Source organism: Arachis hypogaea, chromosome 14 (genome assembly GCF_003086295.3).
Source record: "Arachis hypogaea cultivar Tifrunner chromosome 14, arahy.Tifrunner.gnm2.J5K5, whole genome shotgun sequence".
Lineage (NCBI taxonomy): Eukaryota > Viridiplantae > Streptophyta > Magnoliopsida > Fabales > Fabaceae > Arachis > Arachis hypogaea.
In genome coordinates this window covers 127928106-127942388 of record NC_092049.1, presented here as the reverse complement: position 1 = coordinate 127942388, position 14283 = coordinate 127928106, and the positions used below count along the sequence as shown (strand labels likewise).

Below are 14283 nucleotides of genomic sequence, written 5' to 3'. Positions count from 1 at the left end.
CAAAACACCATCAACTCAAAACAAACCCTAAATTACAACCCTACCTTAGCTGATATTATTTAATTTCTAATTATACTAAATTAATATAACAAATCCCAATCACACACTTTATTAAAAGTTTTAGTCAATAATTTAATAAAATACCTAACAAAATCTTAAAAAAAATCTAAAAAAAAATAAAAATTATAAGAAAATTATCTTTGATGGTGATTACAAAATGGTGGAAGTGTGATGGTCACTACTAGAAAACTAGTTATTACAGACGGATATTTTCGACGGATTTTATCCCACAGAAATACAGACGGAATTTCAGAGGGATTTTTTGTCGGAAACAAAAAAAATGAATCAGCATAAATTACAGACGAAAAAGAGAATCCATCGGTAATTCTGTCGGAAAAATTAATTTTTTTTCGTGTAATTAAATAGACAAAAAGCTGCGTTTATTAAATTATTACAAACGAAAAATCCGTCTGTAATTTAAAATTTTTCGTCGGAAATATTGAGTTAAACATCCCTATCATATCGAGCTCCATTCACACCACACATTATCAAACGAGCTTCTCCTCTCTCCGTCAAGGCGTCAACAAGCTACTTCTTCTCTCCGCCGCCGCCGCTTGCATCGCACGAGCTCCTTCGGCGCCGCTCGCATCACACCAGGTGCCGCTCGCATTGCACGAGCCCCTCCGGCGCCTCTCGCATCGCGTTGCTCCCTTCGTCACCATCGTCGCAGAGCCCTCTCCACCACTTTCGTCGCGCGTCTGCTCCCTTCATCGCCGTCGTCGCAGTGCTCTCTCCGCCAGATAGGTTATCTTTTCAACAACTATTGTATCCAAGTATTCAAGTATCCATGTTTTCTGTGACATATATTCCTAGCTAGGTTTTCCAATCTGTGATAGCTTGATCTGATCTATGAATTTCCTTTTCTTTTTTTTGTTAACATAATCTTTTCTTATTCCAACTCATAAATCACTTCAAATTTTCCTAAATCATAAAAACTCTACCAAAATCTGAACTAGAATTAACCCATAGAAGGTGGAATCAGAGCCTAACAGCAATGGTGCAGGTTCTAGTAGTGGTGGTACAGGTTTATGAGTTTATATTCTAGTAGTGGTGGTGCAGCTTCTAATAGTGGTCATCATCAACATCAACATCAACACCATCATCATCAAGTAGTTGAAGAGGTTTCAGTGCAAAGGGTGAAGAAGGAGGAGGTTAATGCAAAGATATCAGCATGGCAGAACTGAATTTGTGCAGAGAATTTGGAATGGAATTATTTATTTAATTTGTTGAAATTGCTTCTTGTTGTGTTCTTTACCCTACTTTACAATAATCAAGGAATAATTTTTTATGGAAAATCTATTAGTTTCAAGAAAAACCACTCCGATCTACTTTAACTCGAAGACCGTCTCAAGAGCAGCTACGGCTACGTTCCAGGTGCTTCTTACTTCCTCTTCTCGCTCCTCTTTCCATTTTTACTTTGCATTTTTTCCTTCCTTTGTTTTGTTGGATTGAGAATTTTTTATTTTCGGGAATTAGCTCCAGATTTTGAGGATGAAGAGGATGGGAAAGAATAAGAAGAAGAAGAAGAAGAAGAAGAAGGAGAGATTTTAGCTCCTATGCCGGATTCTAGCTTCAACGAAGATGATTTGTATCCTTCTCCAATTTTTGGCTGCTGAACAATTTTTAGCATAGAACTGAAAAAATGAAAATAAAAATAGATTATTCCTTTACAATTTTGTGTCTAACTAGATGTTTCTTTACAATTTACATGAATTATTCTTCTTTAGTGTTATCACCAAAGTATTAGTTTCTTATTGATTTATATCTTCTGTTATTACTTTGTAGGAAGAGATAAAAGAAATGGAAAGGGAGCAAATCCGAGAAGGAATTGATGAGTTTGGAATATTGTATTCTGAATTAAGTGATTCTAACCGATCTGAAGGCAGTAATAGTTCTTTTGCATTCCCTGTGTAAGTAAAACCATATGCTACCATATTTAAAAATGTATTGTATAATGTAAATTATAAAATGAGATAGTGTCATATAATATAAAAATGCTAATTATGAGATTATGTTGATAGTAATTGAGATTGTGAATGTTGCAGAGCATGCCAGTGCATAATATGTATGTTGGAGAGGGTTCAGACTTCCAATGTAATATATAAAAGGGTGGCTGAGCAGTGGGGTTCTCTTGGTGACTTGACTGCGTCTGTTGCATTGATTCGATTCGATTGATGCAGAAGAAATACTCAGGATCTACTAGAATTGGCGATGGATCTGTTAGACGAGATCAAGTTGGTCTAGTGGGTCAAAATACTCAGGTTAATATTTCAATTGCATAACCCTTATGGAGTTCTATTTTATGTTTCAGAATTGTTATTCTGGTAAATAAGGTTTAGTTCAATATTTAATCTGTATTGGTTTCTGTGTTGTTTGCTTATGTATTTTGCAGCTTGTTCATTAAGGTTCACTGAATTTTATTAGTTCCCAGGTAAAGCTGGCCCTCCTTGTCTCTCCCAAGTCTTGAAGACATACTTAATCAATTTTTAACCCTTTAATTCTTATCTTCTGTGAGCTCTGAAGCAATGGTAAGAGGATTGGAGGAGTTAGTAATCAATTTTTAACCCTTTAATCTGAGAAGGCTCGAAGTGAGTTGGAGCATAGTCCAATCTTCTTATTCAGAACCAGAGAGTTGGAGCATAGTCCAATCACTAGTCTTTCACTGCTTCAGTACTATCAAGAGTGCGTTTGAGCCTACAAGCTTCTAAGTAATATTTTTCTCTTCATGGAACAGTTGGTTGAATCTATTTTAAGCAAGGTTGTAGAAGAGTTCGAGCATCAGATTGCAAGCTGAGGAGGTGAACAGGTACGGCCAAAAATAACTTCAAGAGATCCTGTTTCTCAAAGCAATGGGTCTGCATTGAAGTTTGTTATGCCAGATAAAAGGGTAACACAATCACATTTTGTTATGCCTAGTATTTGCAACATTCTAGGACCTTATGAAACTTAAGAATGCATTTTTGTTGTAATTGGTTAGGTGGACAACAGGATTAATATGGTAACAAAGAAAGAGAATTTCATTCAGAAAAGCCGTGTTGCTGAGCAATCAAGAGGCCAACTTCTGAGACAGAAAGAGCTATCTGATCAACAACATAGGGATATTCAAGTAAAAAAATCTTTGGGGTCCCTGTCTTCTCCTATAAGGATCTCCTATAATGCAAAATAAAAGATAAAATGTGTAAGTGCTTATGCTTCATAATATATAATAATAGAATTATGGTTTATTAGCCTAGTTGTGTAAGTGCTTATGCTTATACTCAAACTCCAACAGATATATAATTATGGTTTAGAGGTTATAAATACAAGAACTCCGTTTTTCACAGTATTATTTTGATGAACATTACAGTGGGAGTATCAAGTTGGCCCTTGTGTAGTTATTGAAGCCGCTGATCATATTTGGTGCTCAAGGTACATCCTTGAGGTAATTGTAGTTTATTATATCTGGCTTCTAAAATAATCAGTTATAGATATGCTAAGACAACTTAATTCTTTACACTACAGATTTCTGGTTCTAGTTCTGTTTCATATCTTATGGACTTTGGATTCTATGCATGATTTATTGTTCTTGTTATGTAACTTCTTCTGTATTATGATAGAGAATCACTGAACAATCCGGGGTTGTGCTCTCATTTGATCCAAAACCAATAGAGGTATCATTTCAGCTACAATAACTATAATCTTTATAGATATGCTATGGAATTTTATAAATTTTTGACATTGTTCATCTTATTATCCAATGTTTGTCTTTTGTGAGAATTTAATAAATTAAAGAACGGTATAGTTAATGTATCTTGAGTTAACTAGGTCTTGTATATAAATTCTTGCAAAAAATTTGTTGCTTGCTAAGAGAAGCTTATTTTCAATGCATTTGTACTCATAATTTGGGTTAACTTGGTAGCACTGCTGTTTTGTGTTTTTGTTTATTTTTTGTACCTCCCCGCAGCATTATCTGTTCATAGACTGGTGTAACTTTTAAAACTCTTATTCTAGTTCACTTTCCCTCGTAACATGCATCATCTAACAAAGTTGGATATTTACTGTGGTTTCTTATTTTGTGATTGCAGAACAATCTTCATGAACTCTGGGCCCTTCTCAATTTTCTTCTGCCTGAAATTTTTAGCTCTGCTGAAACTTTTGATGAATGGTTCCAAATATCAGGTGAAATGGAAGTTTTTTGTAGACTGATCATTTAATGACTTGACATTGTCAAATGTTTCTAAATATTTCTTTTGTAGGTAAAATGGTTCTATTGAATAAGTTACTTCCTAAATTAAAAGGTTCTTTTGTAGGTAAAATGATCTAAATATACTTTACTATTTACTTATAAATGCATATTTTAATATATAAAAATTAATTTTAACAAATGATTTTGTGTATGTCACGTTCCATAAATGTTCATATTAATTAATTGATTTTATTTGATAGATGTGGCTGGATTTGATTAATAAAGCTAAAGAAGGAGGGTTAGATGCAATTGAAACGTATGTGTTTTGGAATGCGCATGAACCAAGTCGTAGATTATATGATTTCAGTGGCAACAAGGATCTTATTAGATTCCTCAAGACTATTCAAGAAGCTGGACTCTATTCTATTCTTCGCATTGGTCCATATGTTTGTGCTGAATGGAATTACGGTGGGATCCCTGTGTGGGTTCATAATCTCCCTGGTGTTGAGATTCGAACTGCAAATTCCGTTTACATGAATGAGATGCATTTACAATTTGGTAGGAGTATTCAACATCTAGATTTTTATATCCTTTGTTTTAGTATACCTTAGTAAAGCACCATCGTTTTTTTACTTTTAGCTTGTTAGCTATATAACTAGGTTCTCATAGAGGCAAGAGCACATCAAAGATATTTTTTCTTTTCTTGTTGTATTATATATAACTTCCAGCATTAGAGTTATAGTTTCCTTGTGATATTTTCTATGAAATGATTTTAAGTATGGCCCTCCAGTTGATGATAGAATAATAATTGATTTCAATTTGTTCACTCTCATATCCAAAGTAAATTCTATTGTAGTTTTATCGTTGCTTTTATCTTTAGATGGTAGAGAGAAAGTTTCTTGAATTACATTTTGTGGGACCTTATATTAATCGTGATAGGAGTTTAACTTCTTAACATTTCTAAATTGAAATTCTGTCCCACCTTAGCAGCTTCCAAACTGATTAACTGTGAAATTTGTAGCAAGGCCATGGAGCAAGTGAGCAAGAACCAGGCATTAGTAGATGCTATTGGAGAACCAATAGTTAAAGCTCAAGATCGTGCTCATAGGATTGGACAGAAGAAATAAGTACAAGTTTTCCGATTTTGCACGGAGGTTTGTAATTGTTGTGCATTATTACTATGTTCACTATTATCTATGCTTTTGTATATAGGCAGCATACATGTAAGGCACCTAACTGGATATATCTAATTTTTAAAAAAATTGCAACACATGCTGTCTATGATGTAAATTATAAAATTATTACAATATCAAGATAAAACCTATTGATATTAATCTAGAATGAATGCCATTGTCTGCACTAGTCATTATAGATAAACTAAAAGCCTGTATATCTGGTAAGTGCGATATCTCACTTGTATTGGCACAAAGTTTCTATAAATATCCGACAAGATATATATCTAACTCTGGCACAACAACCAATTTTAAGCACTGAATTTATACTTTTGGTTGGTCTTAATATCTTGTACAATGAAAATTCACAGTATACAATTGAAGAGAAAATAATTGAAAGGGCTTACAAAAAGCTTGCACTTGATGCTCTAGTGATTCATATATGTACATATTAATTATACGTAAATATATTTTTTTGCAAGACGTTAAGTTTTGATGGGTTCTCCAAGGTGATGTTGATAAGAATTTCACCTAACTGCAGTTAATGGGGGAGTTCTTGCTATTGCTGATGGTGTTTCTGGGTATGCTACTCTTCTCTCTCTCTCTCTCTCTATCTGTATCTAGCTCTTTCCTAGTGTAAAACTTCAATCATTGTATTAACATTATCTTTTTTCTCATTCTGTGCCACAGTTGGGCAGAAGAGGATGTGGATCCTTTATTGTTCCCACGTGAATTGATGGCAGTCCAAAGAATTGCAAAGGTTGCTCAGCCTGATGCAATTAGAGCAGCATTTGCAGAATTCTTCTCAATGCTTATTTTTGATTTTGTTGCTGAAGGCTCTGGCATGTCAAACAAAGCACCATAAGGAAATTACTTTCCCTTGGTGATCAACTCTTCTGAATCAAACCTATCAGGTTCAAGAAAAATTCATACACAAATAGTTGATGGATGCTGATTCATGTCCATTTTTTGAGAAAGAATTCAGTTAATCTTTCTGTAATATATGTAAAATTGTGTAAAATTTAGTATGGTTGAACAATATACTAAGGATTATAGTTGATAATACACTTTGTTTATGTTTTGAATTATATTGACTTGCTTGTTTATAATAATTTTCTTTTAATTTTATAATGCGATGAATTTGTTTATCTTTTGTAATATTATAAATATTCGAATACAAATTAGATAAAAATTTGTATTAAATTTATATTTATTTTGTATGAAAACAAGTTTATTTTGTAATTAGAAAAATAAAAAAAATCTATTTTAGCTTACTGACGGATTTACAGACGGATTTTCTGTCTGTAATAAGAGTGTGAGATGATTTTCCAAAGGTTTAAATTACAGACGGAAAATCCATCGAAAAATCTGTCTGTAATTACAGACGGAAAATCCGTTGGAAAATCCGTCTGTAATTACAGACAGAAAATCCATCGGAAAGTTCGTCGGCTTCGGAAAATAGATGGAGAATGTACAGAGGGAAAATCTGTCGGTAACTGGTAAAAATCCGTCGGTAATTTTCCAACGAAAAAAAATCCGTCGGTAAATAATTTCCGACGAGGTTTTTACAGAGGGACAAAATCCGTCGGTAATTTCGTTGGTAACAAAAAATCCATCTGTAATATATACCAAATCTGTCTGTAAATCTGTCTGTATTAAACCATTTTCTAGTTGTGGGTGACAGGAGGAAGCAGTGAAACCTATAGTGGTGGAACTAGGGTTTAGTAACATAACAAACAACCAAAAGAAAAAATAGAAAACAATCTTACCTTGGCACAGTGGACCTCAGCCACAATGATCACGACGACCTCCAATCGACGATAATAGACACCAACAATGGCGACACGACAGAGGCATTCCACGGAGACTCTAGCAGCAGTGACAACGACGATTTACGACGACAATGTTGCTTACTAGTGGCGACGACAACTCTAGATGGTGATGGCGCACCCTTTTTCATTGGACCAGAGGGAGAAAGATGAGAGAGAAAAAAAGGAGGATAGAGAGTTTGCAGAAGTGAAGGAGAAGAGTTTCGCATTTAAATTTTATCCCAAATTTATCGTCGGATTTATCGGCAAAAAATCCGACAGTAAAGTGTTTGTCATTGTCTAAACGATGCATTTCATTAAATTTTGTTACCGTCGAAAACTTTTACAGTAAATTTGACACTAATAAAATTAATTTTTGTGTCTCTATTTCCGTCAAATTTAACGGCAGAATTTTAAATTCGACAGTATAATTTATTCGAGAGACAAATTTTTATTTTTATATGTCGAAAAATCTGTCACTAAATCTGACAATAACGTTTATTACTAAATCTAATAGTATTCAACATTTTTGTTGTAGTGTACCAAAACCTCGTTGCCTACGTGGGGATCCACACATGTTTTTGAATATATATCTATATCTATATAGAATAATGTGAGAATTCAATGTTATTGCTTTTGCGATATCTTGTTGGAACAAATATTTTCTCATCACTGGAATGTATAGCAGAATTCATGTCACTTTACATTAATTATTTTATTATTTCATTCCTTCTTTTTTTTTTTTTTGGTTCGTATTGAAATGTAATACCTAATATATAGATATTTGCTTAAAAAATAAGACTAAGATTATTCTCATAGTAGAACATAAATTTGTAGGATCGTAATATGAAATTGTGATAGATCATTTTCTATGACTCTCGGAAATTTGTCATATTTAAGGTTTTTTCTGTTGCAAAATTTATCAGTAATTAGTGATAAATAAAAAAATTTACTGATAATAACTATTTATTACTATTTGAAATTTTCAGTTGGTAAATCTATCGGTATCAAATGAATTTCTTTTAGTATCTTTGCTTTTCAGGTTAGCATCTTCACATATAGAGAGTATCTATAAAAATTCTAATACTTAAATCCATTAGAGGTATGTTTAAAATTCTTATACTTAAAAAAAATATAAATGATAATTTCTTAAAAAAGATGTTTTTTTTAATGTTTTAGTACTTTTATTTTTACTATTAAAAATTTGTCAAATAGATAAAGAAATAAAAAAGATTTTTTTATTGAAAAAAGATTTTCTTTTTAATCGATTTAATGGCGCCCAAACAAGTACAAAACCTACGAAGTATGGACATTTTCTTGATTTGCTGTGTCTGTTGGACAAATTTTCGACACGACATACACTCTTCAACACTCGTTCGACATGCGTGTCTTCTGTGTCTAACCGTACCTTAATAAAAAATGAAAAAAAAATTTTCGGACACGCTTAGACGACACACCTAAATACTATCACGTATCAGTGTGTCTAGCCTTATTCTTAACATATATTTTTGAAATGAGTTTAAAAATAATATATATTATTAAGTATTAAAACAAAAAATATTTTAAATATTTTATATATAAAAAAATATTAAAAATAATTAAAAAATTAATTTATATTTTAATATTAATAAAATATAAAACTACTATTACAATTTATGTAACAAATATTTTATATTTTATATATATACTGTGTTCTCATGTCTTGTAAAAATTTTAAATTTACGTGTCTATATATTCCGTGTCATGTCGTGTCCCATATCTATATTAGTATATGTACATCATATGCTAAAACTATAAAGAGTACATTATCATGCATTTATTACTTACTTTTGAGGCGTGATGTAAGGCCCACATCGGTTGGGGAGGGGAACGAAGCATGCCTTATAAGGGTGTGGATACCTCTCCCTAGCATGACGTGTTTTGACGAGTGAGTGTGGGGGGCTTAGGCTATCATCCCTATCGTCAAAGGCAAAACCGTGAGACCTTGTGTGCCAAAGCGGACAATATCGTGCTAGCGGGTGGTCTGGGCTGTTACACGTGATATGATGAATTACCTCACATTAGTCCCTACGACGATTTTTAGTACAAAAACATTAATGGAGCACTGATATAGACAGTCAAATATTATGTTAAAACTTGTAAAATGATACAGTTTTGATTTTGACATTCAAATATCTCATAAACAATTTTGTATTACTTATTTTGTTAGGTAAAACTTTAATAAACACCACTTATGATGTTGTTTTTGGGTTATTTGAGTGCCAAAACTAAAACGACATCTTTTTACAAAGTTTAATGTAGCATATGGCTGTCTACAACAGTGTTTCGTTAACGTTGAAAATTGTTTCAAGGACTAACATAAATTATGTTTACAAAATTTGAGAACTAAATAAAGGCAATTGAAACTTTACAAACTAAATTGAGATTTAGATGTAAATTCAAGAACCAAAATTAAATATTATCTCGTTGCAACACATAATAGATTCAAATTCAACTTGCATGGAATTAAAAGAAAAATGAATATATTCGCATCTCAATGATATATTAATATGCTATATGCATAGCTGACAAAAACAAAAGGGACAATGCCAACGATAAAGACAATCGCAACTGCAACCTCTAATAATTAGCATTTAAAATCTTAATTCATAATGAGTTCCTTTAATTTGTTTTATAGCATTTAAAATCTCACTTCATAATGAATTCCTTTAATATTTTTTTTGAGTTTCGGTGACCTAGCCATCTTTATGTAAATTTTTTAATATAATATGTGTTTTTTTAGTTTTAGAGTATTCAATTTAATATGTCAAAGACTAATTTAATACGTATTTCAACTTTAGAATTTGTCGTTGGCCAATAAATTACATCATGTATAAGCTAAAGTGGAATTCAAATTCAAACATTTATTTAAATAGACAAGTATGTTGATTATTCAACCAATCTAAATTAGTTATATGTGTTTATATTTTAACTATAATTTTCATACAGAGACATTTTTATTTGTGTAACAATTTCAAATCCTAGTCTATTTATACCAATGATTCGCTGCAAAAGAAAATGAAACTCATGAGAAAAAAAAAAGTTAGAAATAATAATGTCTCTTTTGGTAAAAAACGTTCTCCTCTTATGGCTGTTTTTAGTGCCATTAGTCATTAATGGCAAAAAATATGTGAGAATTCACAATGATTTAGATGGAGGTGTAAACCTATTAGTTCACTGCAAATCTAAAGATGATGATCTTGGACCACATGTTCTTGGTCAAGGCCAATTTTATGAATTTAGTTTTACTCCGAATTGGGTTGGGAACACATTATTCTTTTGTTCCTTTCAATTTGATGGTACTTGTCATCGGTTTGATATATACAAAGATCATAGGGATTATGTTTATTGTGGTCATTGTGATTGGTCTGTGCATCGCAATGGACCATGTAGGCATTTTAATGCTCCGGGACATGATTGCTTACCATGGAATCAACAAACATGTTAAAAATATATAATAGATACTGTTATGATGAGTCTCGTAAAATCCTTTAAAAAATAAATCTCATATCGGGAACCACCACCTGAAAAAAAAAACGAGTAAAGTGTCGCAGAGTGGAGCCCAAATTCTTATAGAACTATTCTTCAAGTATTAATTCGTTAATGTAAATTTTTTTTAAAATATTAGTCTCACGAGACTCATAATAGATACTATGATAAACAATTAACTCAAAGTTGTTCTTAATTTTTTTTTTTTGGAATAAGTTGAGAACTCATGCAATTTCGTGCTAAAGTTATTTCAATTCTTCATCTTTTTCTTTTTCTTTTTTTTTTAATTTAGAATAAATGATTTTTATAAACTAAAGAAAAATCAATAGTTAAAATTTTCAAATACAAAAACGTTAATTAAATGGTGAGTTCTACCCAATCCCCTCTAAATCAACATGTAAATTACTCCTTATGACATGGCATGTTTTAATTGGATGTTTAGTTTTAGTTTGAGTTAATTTAACTCAATAAGACTTAATATATTAACTAAAGTAGAGTAACTTTGTAATTAAATATTTTTATAAGAGGGAAGAATATATAATTTCTCTAAACATTAAAAAGTAAAGTTATATTTCTTATCATTGTTTAGAAGCTCAATGTCCCTTTTCCCATTTCTCTCTGAAATTGAAAGAAAAAATAACTCAACCTGTACCCACCCGTCTTACTTAGGGTGTGTTTGACAAACGCGTTGGAGAGGAGAGAAGTACGTTTGAACTTCTTGAAAGTTTCACTTTTATATTTGGCCATTTTTATCTTTCTGAATGCAGAATTGAACTTTTATATTTGGCCATTCTGCTTCTGAAAGCACGTTCACGTTCATGAGAAGCTAAAATTTGTAACTTCTGGGTTTCACATTCATGGTTACTTATTATCTTTAGAAAATTAGATGAAAAATTTATTTCTTTTTTACCAACCATACCCTTCATTTTCTTCTTTAAGAAGGATACCAGTAACTATTACCTTCACAATAATTCTTTATAGTTCTTCCTACTTCTTCATAGTTGTTCGTTCTAATTTTTTTTCATTAAAATAGTTCAGATTTGTTTTAATCACTAGCAAATTGAATATTTTAATTTTTTTATTTTTAGTACTCATTTCATATTTTAATTTTTATATTTTTTATTATATTTTTTATTTATTTTTTTATTATATTTTTTATTTATATGATAAATATTTTTATATTATTTGTGTAGTGTTCTGATTTCTCATGTTATATTTTTATGAGTTTTTTTATCATTTACTATACTATTTTTTATATGTATATTTTTTATGAAAATTTTTTTTGTTTGGCTTTTGTTCATATGATTTTTTATTTATTTTATTGTATTTCTTTTATTCATATGACAAATGTTGTTGGCTTTTTTATGATATTTTTATTATTTTTTGTTCATATGAATTCTTTTTTTTTTCCTATTCTTTACTACATTGTATTTAGGTTGTGTATGAAATTTTTTTATTTTTTTATTTGATTTTATTCATACGAATTTTATTTATTTTTTATTGTATTTTTTTGTTCATATGATATATATATTGTTGATTTTATGAAATTTTTATTATTTTTTATCTGTATGATTTTTTTTTCATTTTTTGATGTACTCTATTTTTGTTTTATATTAATTTTTTTATTTTTTATTCTGACCTTGTAAAATTTGTAATTATAATTATTATATACTACGTTTATTATCAAAATTTTGTATAATATAAATTATGATCCTATAAAAAAGGACAAAATAAATAAAAAGTTAATTATAAGTAACAATAAAGCCATAAATAATGAAAATTTATAGTCCAAAATAATACTAAATTAAAGAGTACTAACAGTACTAAAAAAATTATAAAATATTTTCTTTTTGTTTGACATTATAAAATTTATAGTACTCTCTTTCATATTTTTATTTTTTATTGTATTTATTTTATTTATATGATAAATATTTTTTATATTATTTTTGTTATTGTTCTGATTTTGTATATATATAAAAAAAATTATTTAAATTGATGTCTCTTTTAGTAATTTTTTATCTAAAAGTGATTTTGAGTAGTATAATCCAAACAACATTTATTTTACTACAATCAATTTTGATATAAAAATTGCCAAAAATAAATCACGTTAATCCAAACTTACTTTTTATCAAAATCAATTTTATAGAAACTGCCGTGTGCAAACTGTAATCCAACGTGCTCCATATCTACGTCCTATATCAAGATCATGATGATAACCTGAAATTATATTGTGTTGGCATAACAACTTACTAAAATAGTAACCATTCACGCAGACGATGAACAAATGATCTGAACAAGTGGATCCCACGGATAAACTCGATGAATTCTTCACCGTGCATATCACCAATGGCTGTACTACGTTAATATATTCTTTAATTTCAATTAGGAAACAGAGAGCAAGTGCGATGGTTTCAATTGAAGGGCAATTCAGGGGGAATGATACTGATACTCCGTCATCCTCTTCCTAATGCTCAAACCATGCTGAAATTTCCTTCTTAAGGATCAACATTTGCAAGAAGTCTTCGCCGATCTTGGTTAGCTGATTCTGCAAAGCCACAACATGTCTTTGATATAACATCATCAATTGAAAAGCAAGGGTTCATTTTGTCGGAGCATGATTTGGGAAAGAAACAAAAATTGGGTTTTTAATAATTTAGTAAATTATATGATTACCTATTTTGGGCTATAATTTAATTACCAATAGTTTAACCATAGTTAACATAACCACCAATTAGAGAGTGACATGTCACAGAGGGTAATGTACATGTTATTATAGGAAGGGTAGAGTAGAATTTACCTAATTAAATATCTCGCTTCATATTTTTATGTAAATCGAATTTATTAAATTTAAATTAAAGTTGTTAATAGTATCGAATTTAATAAATTCGAATTACTTGGACTAAATAATCTATTTAGCTACTACTAAATTGAATAAGGTATATTCCATTTAACTTTCTCCTTAATAAATCGAATTGATTGAGGCTGATTATAATAGACAACAAAGATTTGAATTTTCTCCATAATAAATTGATACAAGTGGTTTTGATTTAATAGTAATAATAAATCGAAGGTAATAGGTCAAAATCCTCCAATATAGAATGCTTATCATATGTTTAGCATTTTATATATATATATATATATATATATATATATATATATATATATATATATATATATATATATTCGTTATTGTGGTTATCTCCATTAGCAATTTGTAATTGTCGTGTTATATATTTTTGTTTACGTAAATTAAATATAAATTTTAATTTTAATATATTATGAGTATAAAATTGTTATATATATATATTTAATTATATAATATTATATTAATAAAAAATAATTATCTTTTATATTAATTATATAAATAATCATCCAACAAATAATTATAATTATATAAATGTATAAAATATTTTATATTATTAATAGATCAAAATTAAATTCTTACATATAATATAGCTAGAATAGCTGCAATAGAAATTGTGTTGGTAGGTTGGAATGGATAATAAGCAGTAAAGACTAATTTTCAAACAACCGACTATTTTGGTATTTT

The 14283-nt window shown here is 30.0% G+C and overlaps 1 long non-coding RNA gene across 15 annotated transcripts; it reads left to right on the top strand.

Moving 5' to 3' along the window:
- Positions 1-513: 513 nt before the first annotated feature.
- On the top strand, positions 514-6528 carry LOC112744090 (uncharacterized). Of its 15 annotated transcripts, none has more exons than XR_011871285.1 (15): positions 514-1434; positions 1537-1648; positions 1846-1970; positions 2106-2321; positions 2453-2491; positions 2795-2947; positions 3038-3238; positions 3407-3481; positions 3657-3710; positions 4125-4218; positions 4296-4349; positions 4486-4783; positions 5251-5379; positions 5939-5978; positions 6088-6528. It is a non-coding gene; the product is annotated as an uncharacterized lncRNA (long non-coding RNA). The 15 variants fall into 15 exon arrangements; XR_011871277.1 differs by having other exon boundaries at positions 5247-5379; XR_011871287.1 differs by having other exon boundaries at positions 5247-5379; positions 5880-5978.
- Positions 6529-14283: the final 7755 nt, after the last annotated feature.